At 49.8% G+C, this 20,157-nt stretch overlaps 1 protein-coding gene across 2 annotated transcripts in view; it reads right to left on the minus strand.

Annotated features, from left to right (window-relative positions):
* Nucleotides 1-20,157, minus strand: part of ece2b (endothelin converting enzyme 2b) — a 280,796-nt gene that overhangs the window by 219,397 nt on the left and 41,242 nt on the right. The window contains exon 1 of one of the 2 annotated variants that reach the window (XM_085990178.1): nt 15,971-16,203. The exons of the other annotated variant lie outside the window; for it this stretch is intronic. The gene's annotated coding sequence lies outside the window, so the exon portion shown is untranslated. Of the gene's footprint in view, nt 1-15,970; nt 16,204-20,157 lie in introns of those variants that run through there. 2 annotated transcript variants of the gene reach the window in all.

Consider the following 20,157-nt stretch of genomic DNA (forward strand, 5'->3'; position numbering starts at 1 on the left):
TTCCTGCTACTCGGTAAGAGATTGCGGGGGGTGGCGGGTGGGTACAGAGTGGTTTAGAGGGTCGGGGTGTGATCACAGGGGGTCGGAGACAGATCGGGGGCAGTGATGCGGGGATGGGGGGGGGCGGTGTCGGTGATTGTGGATAGGGTCCGTTCGCATCTAGGAGGGTCCAATCGCATGGGAGGGAGGGGATCTGATCTCGGAGAGGGAAGCAGGTTAGATTGGGGGGCTGGGAGGAAGCACTCCTGCTCCTCTTGGCCCACAAGCTGTGCTGGAAAGGCATTTACCTCTTCCACGCAGCAGTCCTCACCTCTGTTTAGCTACCGGGTTTCCCAAGGAGGCACGTAGCCTCATTAAAATATTTAAATGAGCAACCTGCTTCCTGGAAGCCGGTTGGTTGCCTGCGCCCCCATCCCGTCTCCATTAAAACTGGAAGTGGGTGGGTTCGAGATGGGCTGGGTTCAGTTTTGAGATTTAAACATTTTTTACATCACACCCAACCCAAACCTACCCGTTTTGGGGGGTTAAAATTACCCTCATGGTCTCACTTGAATATACATTCCTTGGTCATTTACTTCTACTGTCCATCTTTGCTTGCCTCTGACATCTCAGTGTTGCCCCCGCCATGTTATTTTTTTTGATCAGCCAGGTCACAGATAAAAACCCATCACCATGTTTGAGTCCCCAAATGAAGCTACTGAAAAATCTATGTAGCTAGAGTTTCATTTCAATCAAAACAGAGTGGTGAATGAATTTTAAATTGGAGGCGTTGGGGGACTGGAAGCTAATATAGGTCAACAAGGACAGGGGTGAATGCTGAGTGAGACTTGGTGGACGTATCCCACTTAACTACATTCAGAGAGCTTAGACGCAGGATGGCAACAGCGAAGGCCGAGGGACATTACCCATAGGACATTGGCTTGCAGGATTATTCGGAGGCAATGGATCTTAATTCCCTGTGACAGGTCCACCTCTCCAGGCTTCATGAATGAGCCAGGCTGGTTTGCTAATCTTGCCATATTAGCCTGAAGTACTGCATGCATGCTTGGGCTAGATATTGGATTACCAGGTCTGAGGGTTGATTTTGTTGCAATCTTCCATCAGCAGTTATTTCATCTTGAACCAACTTGACCCAAAGAGACGCCATTTACCTTGCTCCACCCAAGGGGGATTGTCACAAGTTGGTCATATTAGTAAGATGCAGCAAAGAATATACAGACCTTTCCAGGACTCCATTTTGATCTACTGCCTGAAAAATCTAAGGGCTAGAAATTCGTTATAGCCAAGGAATGGGCGGTGTTTAGACTAAAAATGGTTAAGTAGTGCCAGTTGATAATCGTTTAGACTGCACGCAAAATTCGTCCTCACTCCTCATTAAAATGATTACAGTTGATGCGCCTCAATAATTCCGAGACTCGATGTTAGCGAAACAAAACAAGGCTTTTATTAACTTAGAAGGTAACACGTAGTGGAGAGAGGTATCTTCCATCCGGAGGGCTGCAGTACTGGATATGAGGCCAGACTGAGCTTGCTTACATAGGGGCCAGGTATGGGCGGAGCCCGACACACAACACATTCCAATATACAATACAATGGTGAGGAAACGGAGCTGGGGGAAGGGAAATGAAACTGAAACCGACCACAGTCACAGGCAGTGATGAATGGAATATTTCATCACATTCACCCCTTCTATAGATTTAGTCTGTTCGGGGGTTTGATAGTCCTCTGCGACCGACGTGGCTGTTGCGGTGCCGCGGGTGTCGGCTGGGTGTCCCCGGTAGCCTCCTGGGTCTCTGCCGGGGGTGCCGCCAGGGTTGTTGAAGGGGTAGTTGGTGGGGGTGCCGTTGGTCGATCTTCTTCCGGGGGTGATGAAAGAGTAGTGGGTGGGTAAGAGTCGCTGCGATCGTTGTCGCTGCTATCGCCGTGGTTGTTGTCGTTACCGGCTGGGGCGACGTCTTTTATGGACACGGTGTCCTCCCTTCCGTCGGCGTGCCGGACATATGCGTATTGGGGGTTGGCGTGGAGTAGGTACACTGGCTCCACGAGAGGGTCCGTCTTGTGGCCCCTCACATGCCTTCGCACGAATACTGGACCTGGGGTGGAGAGCCATGACGGCATGGATACGCCTGAGGTGGATTTCCGGGGAAAGACAAACATTTGTTCATGAGGCGTGGCATTAGTGGCAGTACACAATAGCGACCGTATCGAATGGAGCACATCCAAGAGGACTTCCTGCCAGCGGGAGATAGGGAGGCCCTTGGTCCTTAGAGCTAGAGTGACTGCTTTCCATACTGTCCCGTTCTCTCGCTCCACTTGGCCGTTACCCCGGGGGTTGTAGCTGGTGGTACGGCTCGTGGCGATCCCCCTGGACAGCATGTACTGGCGTAGCTCTTCACTCATGAAGGACGCCCCCCTATCCGTATGGATGTAGCTCGGCATACCGAACAGGCAGAACAGGCTGTTGAGGCATTTAATGACCGTGGCGCTGGTCATGTCTGGGCAGGGGAAGGCGAATGGGAACCGGGAGTTTTCGTCCACAATGTTCAGGAAGTAAACATTGCGGTCGACGGACGGAAGGGGGCCCTTGAAATCTAAGCTGAGCCGCTCAAAGGGCCGTGTGGCTTTGATTAAGTGGGCTCTATCTGGGCGGTAGAACCGAGGCTTGCACTCAGCGCAAGTGCGGCAGTTCCTGGTCAGAGACCGAACTTCCTCAATCGAGTAGGGTAAGTTACGGGACTTTATGAAGTGGAACAGCCGCGTGACCCCTGGGTGGCAGAGGTCGTTGTGGAGGGTCTGTAGCCGATCCCCGGTGGCGCTGGCACACATCCCTCGTGAGAGGGCGTCAGGGGATTCGTTAAGGGCCCCTGGCCGGTAAATGATGTCATACTCGAAGGTGGAGAGCTCGATCCGCCACCTAAGAATCTTATCATTTTTAATCTTCCCCCTCTGTTTATTATTGAACATAAACGCTACTGACCGCTGGTCGGTAAGTAGGGTGAAGCGTTTGCCGGCTAGGTAGTGGCGCCAGTGGCGCACTGCCTCCACGATGGCTTGGGCCTCCTTTTCCACGGAGGAGTGTCTGATCTCGGGCCCTTGGAGGGTCCTCTAGAAGAAAGCTACGGGCCGCCCCGCCTGGTTGAGGGTGGCCGCCAAGGCGAAGTCAGACGCATCACTTTCCACTTGAAATGGAGTGTTCTCATCCACTGCCTGTAGCGTGGCCCGCTCAATATCCTGCTTAATGCTTTTGAAGGCGGCGTGGGCCTCAGCAGAGAGCGGAAAAGAGGATGCTTTCAAGAGGGGGCGGGCTTTGTCGGAGTAGTTGGGGACCCATTGGGAATAATAGGAAAATAACCCCAGGCACCTTTTCAGGGCTTTGGGAGTGTTGGGCAGGGGCAGCTCCCGTAGGGGGCGCAATCGGTCGGGGTCTGGTCCGATTTCCCCATTCTCCACCACGCTGCCTAGTATGCAGAGGCGCGTGGTGTTGAAAACGCACTTGTCCTCGTTGTAGGTGAGGTTGAGTTTTTGTGCGGTTTCCAGGAACCTCTCGAGGTTCGAGTCGTGATCCTGCTGGTTGTGACCGCAGATGGTGACGTTGTCGAGGTAGGGGAAGGTTGCCTGCAAGTGGTGGTCATCGACCATGCGGTCCATCTCCCTCTGGAAGACCGAGACCCCATTCGTCACCCCAAAGGGGACTCTGAGGAATTGGTAGAGGCGTCCGTTCGCCTCGAAGGTGGTGTACGGGCGGTCCTCTGGTCTGATAGGGAGCTGGTGGTACGCTGACTTAAGGTCGATGGTGGAGAACACCCGGTATTGGGCGATTTGGTTCACCATTTCTGATATGCGGGGTAGCGGGTAGGCGTCTAGTTGGGTGTACCTGTTGATCGTTTGGCTATAGTCGATCACCATCCGTTTCTTCTCGCTACCCCTTACCACTACCACTTGGGCGCGCCACGGGCTGTTGCTGCGTTCAATAATGCGCTCTTTCAGGAGCCTGTCTACCTCGGTCGCGATAAACCGCCTGTCCTCCCAGCTGTACCTCCTGCTTTTGGTCGCTATTGGCCGGCAGTTAGGGGTAAGGTTCGCGAATAGCGAAGGCGGCTTTACCTTCAGGGTAGCCAGACCGCACACTATGAGGGGCGGCTGGGACCCACCGTACTTGAGCGTGATGCTTTGGTGGTTGCACTGGAAATCCAGGCCCAAGATCACGCTCGCACATAGATTCTTCATGATTAATACTTTAAAATTATCATATACAGTTCCGTTAACGGACAATTGTACCGTGCAGTAACCCAGAATGGTCGATGCCTGGGTTTTATCAGCCATAGAGATGGTACCCTGAGTAGGGACCACCTTTAGGGAGAGTTGTTGTGCCAGTTCAGGGTGGATAAAACTCTCCGTGCTTCCACTGTCAATTAAACATTTAACCCTGCACCCGTTTACCTCGATGTCCACCATTGATTTGGATAGCGGGTGCGGCCTGGTCTGGTCCACTGTGACCGATGCCACTGTAGGGCCCTGATCGAGACAAGATGGCGTCCACGCTGTCTGCTCATAAGATGGCGGACCCCACGAGGTCGGGCAAGATGGCATCCAAGATGGCCGCTCCCACGGCGCGCACGCTGCGGTGGCGGGTTTTCCGGCGGTTGGTTTTCCGGCGGGGTTCCCTCTGCACACCTTCCCGAAGTGCCCCTTCTTACCGCACTTAAAGCAGGTGGTGCCTTTCGCCGGGCACAGGTTTCTGGTGTGATTTGGCTGCCCGCAGAAGTAGCAGTTGGGTCCCCGACGCGTCGCGGCTGTCGTAGGGCTTCTGGGGGGAGAGCGGGGCCCCGACGGTGTCGGGCTGCCGGGCGGGGAAGATGCCTTCCAAGATGGCAGCGCCCTTGGTGCACACGTGGCGGCGTGGACGGCGCGGGCTGAAGAGTAGGCGTCCGAGTTTCTCTGGGCCACATCCAGGGATCGCGCGGTGTCCGCAGCCTGTTTCAGGTCCAATCCCGTTTTTTCCAGCAGTCTTTGCCGGATGTAAGTGGAGCTGAGGCCTGTGATAAAGGCATCGCGAACAAGCTCGTCGGTGTACACTGCGGCTTTTACATCTCGGCACTTGCAGTCTTTGCCAAGCATTTTCAGGGTGCCTAGGAACTCCTCCACCGATTCCCCAGGTCGCTGTGCGCGAGTAGCGAGCAGATGCCTAACATACACCTCATTCGTAGGCTGCTGGTAATGCGCCTTTAAGATGTCGCAGGCGGCCAGGTACGTGCCGGCGTCTTGGATGAGGGGGTAAACCCGGTGGCTTACCCAATTCCGCAGAATTCCGAGTTTCATACTCGCAGCATCCGTAGCGTCTTTGACGGCTGCGGAATTGTCCAGGAAGAATTCCATACACATAAACCAGTGTCCGAAGCGTGCTGATGCGTCCGGAGCATGCTGATCCAAATCCAAACGTTCGGGTTTCAGGAGTTGATCCATTGTGTTGAAAAATAAGTTAATAAAATTGATGTGCCTCAATAATTCCGAGACTCGATGTTAGCGAAACAAAACAAGGCTTTTATTAACTTAGAAGGTAACACGCAGTGGAGAGAGGTATCTTCCATCCGGAGGGCTGCAGTACTGGATATGAGGCCAGACTGAGCTTGCTTACATAGGGGCCAGGTATGGGCGGAGCCCTACACACAACACATTCCAATATACAATACAATGGTGAAGAAACGGAGCTGGGGGAAGGGAAATGAAACTGAAACCGACCACAGTCACAGGCAGTGATGAATGGAATATTTCATCACAACAGTCATGATTCTAGTCTAAAAACCCAAGCTCATTGGTGTATACTGAACAGATGGACCAATATTGGGTGTAGTCTAAACGCAAGTAATTATTGCCACAGGCTTTTTTCACTGCTTAAAGGGGAAGACCATTGATGCTGCAGCACCTCATTCTCAGCATTGTTGGGTGTGCAGCTGCCTCAACAACCATAAGAAGAAGGACAAAGAGAAGGAGCACTTATTTACAAATCCTGAGAGAGCCCGGGGGTTTTCCGATGACGCTTTGGAGGCATTGGTTTTAGTGGTGGAGAGAAGGTGGGCGGTCCTGTACCAACTGGCAGGAGGCCCTCGCCTGGACTATGTGGAGGGAGGTGGCACACCACGTCACGGGCAGCACTGTGGTCCCTAGGTCCCACACCCAGTACAGGAGGAAGTTTAACGAGCTCACACGGGTGGTCAGGGTGAGTGAAGGCTTCAACAAATGCTACATACCACCATCTGTACCACAAGCTTCACACACTACTCAATGCACCACAACCCCAGCATTCACCCACCAACAATCTCTACCTATCAACACTGACACCCACATCTCACACCTTGCACACAATGACAGCTATTCAACTATGGCAGGCACAAGGGTCATTAGTTATTAGAATTCATGTCATATGTGTGATATGTTTCTAGATACATTTATTAATGGTGTTTGGAATACTTTGTGGTCTCTCTCATTTCACCTTTGCGCCCATGAGGACGCTGTGATACGCCATGAGACAGGGATTGTATGATGGGGATGTGGTGCGCTATGGGGATCTGAGGCTTCATTCATGTGAATCGGAGTCTGATGAGCCAGCCACGGACAGCCCGTCCAGAACACCGATTGTCTCGCTGTCTCAACACTCCCTCCTGTTCCTCCTCCTCCTCCTCGTCCTCTTCCTCTTCGTTCTCCTCCTCCTCGTCCTTTTCCTCCTCATGCTCCTCTGCCTCGTTGTCCTCCAGAAGTGATCCCACAGCCCCCATGACTCTGAGGAATTGTTGTGAGCAGAAGCCTTTAAAAAATAAGTGACTTCTGCACTTGAAGGAACATTCCCTGTCACCAACATACTTAAAATAACAAAAGAAAGCTGTTCAGTTGCAGGAAGTAGCAAACAGGCACTGAAACTGCAAAACCCTGTCAGGTACAGCTGATTGTGGATGGTGCCTTTAAATATCACTGCTGCAGCCTGCTTTCTGCTTGTAAACGCCAGCTCTCCCTGTCGTTGTTCTGCGCTGCCGTTAAGATAAGTGGCTAAATCCAGTGTTGGAGATCAGGCATCCAGTGAGCGTTGCACACTCACTGACATCACGATCTCCATCATGGCGAGCTCCCTGGTGATCGAGGTTACCTGCAGCGCTACCATAATATGGCGTGCGCCGCTGGAACTGGCATCAGCTTTCGTTACAGTTGTCAACAGCATTTTAGCACCATCTCCTGGTGCTAACATGTGAACGAATTTCTCCCCGTTGGCATTCAAGTCTCATAGAGTGCACTTTTTAATTATCCTTGCGATAGTGCATGGTGCATTATACCTCCTCTTGTTTAGTTTTCAGTTTTGGCATTTATAGGGTGAACTAGTTGCCAAGGACTGAGTTACACAAAGTTAAAGGAAGACTCCAGAATAATGGCCTATCGGGTACTTGTAAGGGAAGTGATATTAGGGTGGGGAGAATTGCTGAGTGAAGTGCCCAGGGATTGGTATCATGGTCCCTACTGTTTTCAATTTAAATTAACAACTTTGATTCAGAAGCTCAATGCAAACTAGTCATATTTGCAGATGATACCAAAATGGTGCAAAAGAGGCAGTCTTATCTGAACAAGGAACCAAATCCGACAAAACAAGTTGGATAGAATATGTAAATGGCATGATCAGTGGTACATGGAATTCAGTATGGATAATTATAAATAAATGCATGTAAGAAGAAAAATTGCATCATACATATTTTATGAATAGTGTTGAGTTAGCTAAGGGGGAAGCTGAAAGAGATATGGGGGGAGAAATTCAGTTGTTAGCGCCAGCTGTTAGTGCCTTAAGAGGGCGATAAGTAGGGCGCGAAGCGGCTAGCGCCCGGGCGCGGCGAGACCCGCGCCTCTCGCGAAATTGAGCGGACATTTAGCGGTGGTGCAAAACCGCAACGCCCACTCAGCTGCGCGCGCAGATCCTTACGTCATTTCATGGTGCAACTCCCTTGGTGCGCCCCGAACCGGAACTTCAGTGGCGCCCCCCTTCTTTCCGCCTGGCGCTCCCAGCGACTAGTTGACTGGTTGACTGGAACGGTTCCCAGTCGCTGTGGGGTTGGGGGGATGCTATTTAAAGGGGGCTCTTCCTGGCTTCTTAGTGGTAGCCATTTTGGACCACTCCTTCTGTGTGAGAGAGAGAGAGATTTGCAGAGAGACAAAGGGAGAGAGCTTTCTGCATTGACTCAGCGCTCGCACAGGTACTTCTGGCTTCAGCCCAGAACTTTGTAGTTGGATTGATTTTTCAGTGGCATAGCCTTGAGTGGCCACATATTATGGGGGCTGCACTGGGTGAAAACGTTGGGTTTCTCCATTGCATTGAGAGGGCTCAGAGACGCCGAGAGAGAGTGCCAATCATGGCCAGACGGAGGAGGGCCAACAGGCGTCGGCACAGGAGACCTTACCCTCCCAGGGTATACCGCCAGCAATTCTCCTACCTCAACATGTCTGAGGAGCAGTGTATTCGGAGGCTTCGATTCAGCAGGGAGGTGGTCACTGAGCTCTGCCACCTGCTTCAGACAGATCTGCAGCCTCAGCTCAGGAGCAGGGCGTCTCTGTCGGTGGCAGTGAAGGTGACAGTGGCTCTCAACTTCTATGCCACCAGCTCCTTCCAATCCGCTACTGGGGACATTGGCAATGTCTCCCAGTTTGCGGTGCATTGCTGCATCCGCCAAGTCACGAATGCCCTCTTCAAAAGGAGACGTCAGTACATTTCCTTCCCCATGACCCTGGACAAGCAGCAAGAGCGCACAATGAGATTTGTAAGAATAGCGGGCTTCCCCATGGTCCAGGGCGCCATTGACTGCACGCATTTGACTTTGCGGGCGCCTCAAGAGATTGCCGAGGATTACCGCAACCGGAAGGGGTTCCATTCGTTGAACGTGCAGTTGGTGTGTGACCACAGACAGCTGAACTAGCTGTCAATGCCCGCTTTCCAGGCAGCAGCCACGACGCCTTCATCCTGAGCCAGACTTCTGCGGCAGATCTTTTCGAAGCCCCGGCTCACCCAGGAGGCTGGCTTCTTGGGGACAAGGGCTATCCTTTGTGCACCTGGCTGATGACCCCGCTCCATGCACCCAGCACCCCTGCTGAAGAACGATACAATGACAGCCATCAAGCGACCAAGAACATCATTGAGCACACAATCGGCGTGCTAAAGCAACGGTTCCGCTGTCTGGACCATTCCGGGGGAGCCCTTCAGTACTCGCCTGAGCGAATCTCCCATTTCGTTGTAGTGTGCTGCATGCTGCATAACCTGGCTATCCTCAGGACTCAGCCACTGCCAGCAGACATTGGAGAACCACCAGAGGAGGAGGAGGAGGAGGAGGAGGAGGAGCACCAAGGTGGGAGGGAGGCACAAAGTTCAAGGGCCGTCCGTCAGTGGCTTACTGCAAGTCGGTTCTAGGCCCCCTCTGAGGGAATGGCTTGTGCCATTGAAAGAACATGAATGGAACGGTTCCACAGACCCTGAGCCGGTCAAGGCAACAAATAGTTCAAAGAGCAAACATGCACAATCTGAATAAAGACAATTATTTATTTAACAAACTGTGTGCCCTTCCCGCATGACAAAGAAATATAGAGAAACCCCAAAAAACACAGTCAGACACATAACTGGCTCTCACAACCTGGAGACAATGAACAAAAGAGTTAACCAAAAATGACCATGATCCTCAGCCTTCACTAGAAAAATTAACAGCATTTTGCCACACCTCCTACTTTTTGGCCTGCGAGGGTGATCTGCTTCGCTTGCGAGATTGGCCCCTTCCCACCCTGCAGCTCCTCCGCAATGGGACCCCAGTGGCTGCAGTAAGGCTGGGGGAAGGCTGCTGAGTGTCAGAAACTGAGACTGCAGATGCCCTTGAGGTACGGCCTGGACCAGCTCTGGGCCTGGAGGGCCCGGATGCTGACTGCTCCAACTCTGCATGGGCGGCAGCAGTCTGTCCTTCGGGTGGTGGCAGCTGCAGTGGAGGAGTGACAGTGTTGGCAGCAGGAATGCTGCCATTCTGACAGAGGACAGGCACTCCCTGGTCGGACGATACACTGGCACTCCCACGGGGTAACACTGCAGCATGCGGAGCAATCTGCTGAAGCACAGACTGCTGGCCTTCTGCAGCACGGCGAGGGCCCCGGCGATTCGTGCCCGATGCAGCGAGGGTGGCAGCAGTCACTGCTCGTGTGGCCTCAATCTGTGTCTGCATCAGACCAGCCACTGACTGCATTGCACCATTAAGCACTTGTGTGGAAGCCGCCTCTGCTGTCTGTGCTGCACCGAGTTCCTGCAGACTCCTTGCCAGTGCTGTATCGAATTCCTGCAGATTCCTTGCCTGTGCTGCCCCGAAGTCCTGGACACTCCTTGCCAGTGACTCTTTGGAGTCGGGCATCCTTGCCACTGCAGCCATGAGCTCAGTGTGCCTCTGCTCCGCCTGAGCGCCCATTTCAGCGAGGAGCCGCACCTCTTTTGCGCTCACTGTAGCAGGACTGGAGGCCAGACTCTCCCTCCGGAGAGAAGGCCACCGAGCTTCCAAACCCCCCCCCCCCGCGTTGCTGCAGCCCGCTGGGCCCCGGAGCTTCACCCTCCTCAGACCCTTCCCCCCTGCTCCCCTCCAGGGAAGACGTGTCCCCATTATGGCCATGGGCTGCCTCGGCTGAGGGTGGCACTGATGGTCCGGCTTCCTCTTCCTCCTCGCCTTCAGAATCACTCACAGTGGCAGCTTGAGGGCCCGCCTCCTCACCTGGCGAATCAGCATCTGAAAGTAGGGAGGTACAAGAGTTGCTTTAGCGTGAGGACAGGGCGGCAGCGAGGGAGGCACGAGTGCTGCGATGCACTGTATTGGTTCGATAGTCGCAAAGGATGCTGGTGTGAGGCACAAGTGGAAGAAGAGGTCAAAAAGGTGATGACCTTACCATTGCTGTCCAGAACGGGGTCGGCATCTCCAGTGGCAACGGGGCCAATCATCCGGCCTGCCTTAATCCGCTCCACTCGCTGCTCCAGATCGCTGAGGTTTTTAAGGTCAGGCCGGCCTCCCCCGGTCCGTTGCTGCTGCCTCCTATTGTGGGCCAGCTTGCCCTGCAAGAGAAAGGACGGGCTCTGAGTACAGTGTGAAGCCCTGGTCTTGGCTGCACTGCCTCCCATGGTGAAATAGCCCTTACAGTGTGAAGCCCTGATCTTGGTTGCACTGCCTCCCATGGTGGAATAGCCCTCACGGTGTGAAGCCCTGATCTTGGCTGCACTGCCTCCCATGGTGGAATAGCCCTTACAGTGTGAAGCCCTGAGCTTGGCTGCACTGCCTCCCATGGTGGAATAGCCCTTACAGTGTGAAGCCCTGATCTTGGCTGCACTGCCTCCCATGGTGGAATAGCCCTTACAGTGTGAAGCCCTGATCTTGGCTGCACTGCCTCCCATGGTCGAATAGCCCTTACAGTGTGTAAAGTGGTGAATGTGCGTGTGAGTTTCATGAGAGGCCCATAGGTGTTGGATGAGGGCTGGGCATTGGGGCTTTCAGGACCCTTTGGACATAAAGTGAGGTGCACATGCAGGGATGAAGAGGATACTGAAAAGGGTACTCACCCTGACAACCCGAGTGAGGTCGTTGAACTTCTTCCTGCATTGCACAGGGGTCCTAGGTACCATGCTGCTGGAGGTCACCTCCCTCCAAGCTTTTCGATATTCGTTGGGCAGCGGCCTCCTGCCACTGTCCGGAAACAGGATAGATCGCCTGCGCTCCACTGCGCCAACCAGAACCTTCAGGGCCCCCTCACTGAACCGCTGCGCTCGCTCCCTGGCCCTCTCCATGGTCCTAGGCGTTAGAATGTGGCAGCAGCTCTGTCCAGGCCAAGAATCAGGGCTCCAATCTGCAGGGCGTGGCTGCAGTCCAAATCGACCCACCCCCTTTAAGAGCTGACCGGCGCCAGCGTGTCTGCCTGCAATCGCTAACTGGCCGCACCTGCGCTGCGCCTGCCCTCGGTGGTAGCGCCTCGCTTCTCCGGCTTAGCACCATAGGACAGTCGTGCAGCGCCTGCTTTAGCGCTCCAAGCACCTCTTGGGGCAAAGCAGGTCAATTTCGCTGAAGGTGGCGATAATTTGCGCCGGACGCTAAATTTAGCGCCCGCTCAACTATAACGCCCCAAACGTGGCGATACTGAATTTCTAGGCCATGAGCCCTGAAATTATGCTGTCAGGTACGAATGTAGAAAAGCTTGATGTGTTTGTATCCAATTCCTCTCGCCACTACTTTAGCAGAGGTGTTAAACTATTTGGTTTAACCTGGTCAATGTTTTCACCAAAATATTAGAGAGAGGAATTTCAGACAAACACTCTAAGCATTCCCACATTAATATTCCAAGGTATCCTTTCAGGGCCCTGGGATATTAGTACTGTAGTCTCAGCATTTACTATGTCCAGTCACTGTGGAGCAGCAATCAGCAAGAAAATAGAATGCTAAACAATATTGCCAAAACAGTACAAGTTAAAGAATGTAATGCTAAAACTGTATAGTACTCTGGTAAGACTTGAGTTTGTTTTATGTTTTGGTCCTAGAGGCATGACGGTGATATTTAAGCCCTGGAAGCGATGCAGAGAAGAGCCAAGAAGCTGATCCCTATTCTCAGAGAACTGAATTATAAGGAAAGCCTGGGCTATTCAATCTTAAAGGGAACAACTAAGAGGGAGTTCTACGAACATGTTTAAGTTATGGCCCAGAAATTCGGGTCCCAACGTGTGGACCCGATGGAAGTGCCGGTTTCTTGCATGCACTGCGCATGCGCGGGAAACCGGCACTTCCGTTCCTCTGAACAAAGGGGTTCAGAGGTCGAACGCGTGTGCGCGGGAGTCTGCGCGGCGCTTTGAACTTACGTTTTTTTTACAGGTTTTTCCGTGAGGGTAAGTCTTTAGATTTTAGAAATGTAAAAACCAGATGTAAGGCCTGCATTTTAAAAGGTAAGTGGTCAATTAATTAAAATTAAAACATTTTTTCCACAGGTTTATTATTTTTAAATACTTTAAAGCAAGGTAAGTTTATTTTTAGCCCCGTTTTTTTATAAAATTAGTTTTTCAAAAATTTAAATTATTGTTTAAAATAGTTATTTAATGTAATTTATAGTTTATTTAAAAAGTGTGATGATCTTTTTAATTTTATTTGAAGGTTTACTACTATTTTGGGGCCGGAGTATTCATAAGTTTAGACAGGTCTTCCTGTCAATCTTATGAATGGGCTTTTCCCTCCTCCAATTGGCTGCCCGTGGCTCACGTGATCCCAGGGGACGCATCGCACTAACTACGCCCCTGGGACACGCAAGCACAGCGCGCCGGCAGCTGAGCCAAGGCCCGGAGCGGAATTCCACGGGAGCCCAGAGCTCAACTGCCGGCGCGCAAGGTAAGTGCAGGTCGGGGGCTTGCACCCGCAGGAAGCCCCCGACCCGACTTTCTGGGCCATTAAGCAGATAGAAAAGCTAAGTCTGGAACACCATCTCAAGTCTTTCATTCATAGTTTCAGCTGTGGCTCAGTTGGTAGCACACTTGCCTCTGAGTCAGAAGGTTGTGGGTTCAAGTCCTATACCAGGGATTTTGAGCCCACAAAGATTGGCTGGTACTTCAGTGGAGTGCTATACTGTTGGAGGTGCTGTCTTTTGGATAAGACATTAAAACTAAGGCCTGGTCTGCTCTTTCAGGTGGATGTAAAAGATTCCATGGCACTATTTCGAAGAAGAGCAGGGGAGTTATCCCTGGTGTCCTGGCCAATATTTATCCCTCAACCAACAAAGCAAAAACAGATTATTTGGTCATTATCACATTGCTGTTTGTGGGACCTTGCTGTGCACAAATTGGCTGCCTTGTTTCCTACATTACAACAGTGACTCCACTTCAAAAGTACTTCATTGGCTGTAAAGCTCTTTGAGACGTCCGGTGGTCATGAAAGGCGCTATATAAATGCAAGTCTTTTTAGCTTGTTGCTTTTTTGCTCCAAAACTGCAGCCAGGATCTGGTGTTGTCATTTATCTCAAATAGTTCTTCAGGAGTACAAGATGTTGACAGGGGACACTGCATCAGGTGGTGTTCAAGTGTTTGCTTAGGCTCTTCACACTCACATCAGTGAGGTAGAAGGCCTTCAGTAAAAAGGAGAGACAAGAACAGGTGTATGGTCCTGGACACTCACTGCATGGACAAAATCCACCACCCAAGAATCTGAAGTCCAGTAAGAGTTTTGCCTCTGGGTATCCCCTAACCCAAAATATCACCGTGGAAGGCCACAGAGTAACAAAATGACAGGAAATGTCGATGATCTTGGCGAATTTGGTTCCTTCAGATTAACCATCAGTAATACAAGGAGCCACAAGTTCAAATGAGTGAAAAGCAAATTTAAGACTTTGGCCTCCAGCAGTCTCTTTAAGGGATATTACAAAATGTTGCACTCCTAGTAGGTATATCTGCAGTAGTGTGCTTTTCCAGAGGCTAATGTGACAGCCATTTTAGGAAATGAAACTTTTGAAAAGGTCCTTTCCCTCCCCTTCCAAGAAAACGCTGCCACTTTAATCAACAAAAAAAGCATAAATCAGCAACATTTTGATCATTAGTTTCTGAATTGATTTGTGCTACTAAATTGCTGTTTAAACATAAAAATTCTCAGAGGTGAAAACACAGACATTTCAGACACCAATAAATGTTTCTTCAAAGTCTATCTACACAAACCAAACCAGAACTTTACTGTCATTACTTAGATTCTGTTTTATTTCTAATAACCATCAGCTCAGCCATCCTGCTCCTTACCATACCAATTCCTTTTCCTCGCTACACCAATTTCATCTTTCTGTTACAAATATCACTTTATCAATCACAGATATGTAAATCAGCTCACTTACTCAATGTTCTCTTCTCCTACAGTTCCATGTATTACTGTGTCATCTGCTCACTGCGTTATCTTTACCTTCTTAACATTCACTTTTAATTGCTCTGTCTTCCTTCCTTGTTAACTCTTATCAGAAACTTTTTTGCAACTTCTGGATTCCTGTTGAACAAATATCACCCGCACACAGTTTGTTATTTTACAACTCCTATATTTCAATGCTAGAAAATCTTCTCATCACATCCTAAGGATATGCATTAATTTATAAGACACGAGATGAAAGGATTTGTTTAATTCCTTTATAAATCCTGCTTAATTCTGATGCATACATATCTCAACGTAACTGCTGTCTCTTGTAGTTAGAGTACCCAGTGAAATAGTCCTGACAAATACATAGAAAAGCTCATTTTAAGCAGGATTTTGAAAATGTTCACATGCCTCACAAAATCAAATTCTTTTGGCAATCAGTAAACATTGTTTCATTCATTCCTGTGGTCTTCTCAATTAGTAGCTTTAGACAAACAATGATGTCTCTTGTTCTTATTCCTCATCTAAATTCTGCTTGTTCCTCAGCAAGCAATTTTACTCCTCACTTTTATCTTCAGCTTTCCAAGAATCACATTCATTAGCATTTCGCTTGCATGACTAATCAAGCTAATTGTTCAGCAATTTTTTGAATTCTGTGAGACCCTTCTCATCCAATTCATGCAACACTGTGGAACATCCAAAGAGATTACCATCCTTGCAGTTTTGATTTCTGTAACTTGTACTGCAGCAGTAATATGAAAAGATTCCAGAAAATATTGTTTTAGCAATCTGAAGGCTTCAACAAAAAGGCAAAACTGTAGAGGGAATAGAAGTATGCAAGATGTTCAATGCTTAAGTAGAGAAATGCTTACTGCCAAAACATGAAACAACAGCAAGCTTGCTTTAAGAGACACTCCAGCGTAGGCCAGGCCTGTTTGTCTGTAATGCATCCATTTACATGCTGATAGCAGAACTTCACCTGAACTCGTGACATTCTATGAGACCTGATTTACAGAATTTACATAAGGAAACGCGGAAAATTAGCTGCACCACAAGCAGAGACATGCAAAATTTACCTTATGATTTCACTTTTAGGAGCCCTTGCTTCGTTTAGTCGATTGTCATTCCATCAACACAATCAATTTTCCTCTCATTCAGCTTCTATCCATCAATTTGTCCAGGAACAGAACTGGTTCCTGACCATGTTTAAACATCAAGTGTTATAAAATAAAACAAAATAAAATAAAAACATCTGGGAGGCACCATTGCAGTGCCTTTCCCTGACTGAAGCTCCTTCTAGCAGCAAATCATTGCATTTCCAGCAGGCGAAAAACAAATGCTGCTAATCTCATATTAGTACAAGTATACTGGCTAATTATAGAACTGCAACAGAAGCAGTCATGGAAAAAACTGCAGCCTGAAGATTAAGGGGTAATTTTATGACTCCATATTGTGCACTAAAGGTTTATTAACTTGCAGTCGATTTTAACTCCGGGCCAGTTTTAGGCGGGTGAGTAGTGATGTGAGTTAGAAACTCACCTGATGGTCCAGAAATGAGGCCTAGGGTATTTTAACTCATAGGCCTCATTGAAATTCTGCCAGCTAACTTCCCACCCATTGGTGGAAAGCAGCGGAAAATCATGTGGTCTGGAGACCGCCTGCCGAGACCAAGTAGGTAGTGGGATTGGCTGGCGGAGTTGCGCCAAGGGGGTCTCGCAATCAAGAAGGGAGGGCGGTGTTGTGTATGTACCTTTAAGAGAGAACTGATTTTATACTGCAGTACCGGCAGTGACCACACCTGTATATAAAGCCATAGCAGGCTTCTGTACTTCAGTTTAAGCTTACCCTCTGTTCAGTAAATACCTGTTATTATTGTTCTCCTGCAGTCCGTGTGTTATTGATACTCGGACACTACACTGGCGACGAGCAGGTTCAAACTCACCTGCAGTACTGCATCACCTCACGGGGATCTTTCCCTGGGAAGAAGCTTCTTGGAGGTTGAAGTCAGAGCAACGGGCGTCGACCGCGGGCACCCGCCCAGGGATCCATTGGAGTTCGGAGAATTGCAGGGGAGGCTGTGGAGAGCTGGGCTTGGCTCCCCAGTCAAGGTGTTCCAGCAAATCGTGCTGGTAGCAGGTAGTGCGCTGACCCTTCCGGACTGCGGCGGGCTCGAGCTCGATCGAGCGGCTCTGCAAAAGGGGCCGTGCAACGTCGTCGGGAGGAAAAGAGAGAGAGGGTGGAGCGCACAGGGCGCGGTCTGTGCTCAAGAACCGGGCAGCGTAGAGAAAATAAAACGAGGGGAAGGAAAAGTGAGACGCGCCGAAGCCGCGGGTCGCCGCCATTACCCTGTAGAACGCTAGGAGCAGCGTGGCAGCAAGGGGAAGAAGGAAAAGCGCGGGAGGCACCATTTTATTCCATTGGGGAAGAAGGAAAAGCGCGGGAGGCGCCATTTTAATCCATTGGGGAAGAAGAAAAAGCGCGGGAGGCGCCATTTTAAACCACCCAAGATGCCGAAGAGTGGCAGTATCACTGCTTTCGACAACGAGGTAGAAGACTGGACCACGTATGTGGAAAGAATTGAAGTGTACTGCAAGGCAAATGAGGTGGCCGATGGAAAGAAGGCGGCGGTATTATTAAATTTGATGGGCGTGAGAACGTACGGCCTATTGCGGAATTTAATTACCCCAGCTAAACCAATGGAGAAAAGTTTTGAAGAGATTGTTAATATCTTACAGGAACACCTAAACCCTACACCGCTGCTGATAGCAGATTCAAGTTCCGTAAAAGAAACCAGCACAAGGATGAGAGCAATGCTGACTATCTTACGGAACTACGCAAGTTATCGAAGCACTGCCAGTTCAGAGCAGGACTGGCAGACACCTTAAGGGATAAGTTTGTCTGCGGGCTCCAGAGTGAAGGAACCCAGAAACGACTACTTTCAGAAAAGGACCTGACGCTAGAACAGGCTTTCAGTGTGGCAGTATCCTACGAAGCAGCAGCACGGGGAGCTGCGGAAATACAACAGAAACAACAAGAATACAGCACTAACGAAATGGCATATGGAGCAGAAAAGTGCTATCGCTGCGGCAGAACAACCCATGATCAGAAGGACTGCTGGTTTAAGGACAAAGTATGCAGGCAATGTGGGAAAATGGGACACATATCAAGAGTCTGCAGGTCGGGAAAGAAAACCAACACTAAAAGAACTACTAAGGAGAAGTACAAGAAAGTAAAAAAAATGACAGACAGTAGTTCGGAAGATCAGGAGAGTGATAATGACTCTGGGAGCTGGAGACTAAGTTGTCTAAAGTTACACAACGTGATCGCAAAGGAGGATCACCGAACCATTTGGGTCACCCTCATGATAGCAGGGTCCCAAGTAAAGATGGAATTGGACACAGGATCAGCCCTGTCATGAATCAACGAGACTATGAGCGGCTATTCTCACACATACCCTTGAAGGACACGTCCATTGTATTGAAGACATACACGGGGCAAAAAGTCTACCCCAGAGGAAAAATAAGGGTGCCAGTTAAATACAATGGCAAGGAAACACAGAAACTGTATCTATATATACTACAAGATGGAGGACCACCATTATTGGGACGTGAATGGATCCAAAAAATACAATTGGATTGGCATTCCATTCAGGCGCTAACTGTGACTGATAAAAAGGATGATGACGTCACACCTGGATGACTGTCAAAAATTCTAACTGACGCGAAAGAGGTGTTCCAACAAGGACTTGGGACTCTAAAAGGAGTAACAGCAACGATAAAAATCGAAGATAACGCAAACCCAAAATTTTTTAAGGCCAGACCGGTACCATACGCGATCCGCCCAGCCGTTGAAGCAGAGCTGGAGAGTCTGGAGCGTTCGGGTGTGCTGTCCAAGGTGGACTGGAGCGAGTGGGCCACACCCATCGTTCCTGTAATGAAGAAATCATTGAGCAGCACGCCTGGGGAGCCGAAGAAGGTTCGCATCTGTGGGGACTTCAAGGTAACTGTGAACCCAGTCCTGCACACAGTACAATATCCACTTCCACGGATAGAAGATATTTTCGCCTCACTATCTGGAGGGAAACACTTTACGAAGATTGATCTGGCCCAAGCGTATCTACAAATGGAGGTGGAAGAAGCATCTAGGAAATACCTCACGATAAACACTCACAAAGGTCTTTACCAGTACAACCGACTGGTATTCGGGGTAGCATCAGCCCCGGCTATTTGGCAGAGGGCGATGGAACAAGTCTTGCAAGGGATCCCGGGGACCCAGTGTTATTTGGACGACATCCTGGTTACGGGCGAAAATGACAGTGAACACCTTGCCAACCTGGAGCAGGTGCTCACGAGATTACAGGAATATGGGCTACGAGCCAACCGCCCCAAATGCGAGTTCTTCAGGAGACAAATCTCGTATTGTGGCCACATGATTGATGGGGAAGGGTTGCATAAGTCTCCAGACAAGATTGAGGCTGTAGTCAAGGCTCCAGCACCGGAAAATGTGTCGCAACTGAGGTCGTTTCTCGGGTTGGTGAACTACTACCATAAATTCTTGCCGAATTTATCTACAATTCTGCACCCACTGAACGCCCTGCTGCAAACTGGAGTAACATGGAAATGGAGTGATGAGTGTAAGCATGTCTTTCAGAAATGTAAATGCCTAATCACTTCAAAAGAAGTATTGGCCCACTACAATCCAACACTACCAATTCGGTTGGCATGTGATGCGTCTCTGTTGTATCCGTGTGGTAATGGAGACACGGAATGCAGGAGCTGGTTTAACAGGTGTTTACTGAACAAAGTCTGGAGGTGAACTAAAAGATACAAGACACTATACAGGCTTATATAGCCCGAGTGGCCACTACCGGCATTACAGTACACAGGGGCTCTTAAAGGCACATACACCACAATTCCTCCCCTTCGAGACAACCAGTACATAACATTTTTAAGTAATCATTAATTAACATGTTTACAAGAACAATAATCTACACATTTGCTGCAGTTAATCAATTATAAGTTAGTCTCTCTGGAGGCTTCCTGACTCAGTCCGGATAACGCCTCGGTGGTGTAGTAGTTTTCGGTGGTGTAGTAGGTTCTTTTGGCAAGGTCGATTCGGCTTGAATGCCAGTGTCGGGTTCATCTGGTTCCAGTATCACCGGATCGGAGGTAGATACTATGGGTATCTCTGCTTCATCATTAGGCGTATAGAGTTGTGGTGTAGGTTGTCCCTTTTCGGATGACTCTATGATCTGGTCAGCATG

This window comes from Somniosus microcephalus, chromosome 6 (assembly GCF_052327205.1).
Source record: "Somniosus microcephalus isolate GS21.2 chromosome 6, FLI_Smic_1.0, whole genome shotgun sequence".
NCBI classification, from domain to species: Eukaryota; Metazoa; Chordata; class Chondrichthyes; order Squaliformes; family Somniosidae; genus Somniosus; species Somniosus microcephalus.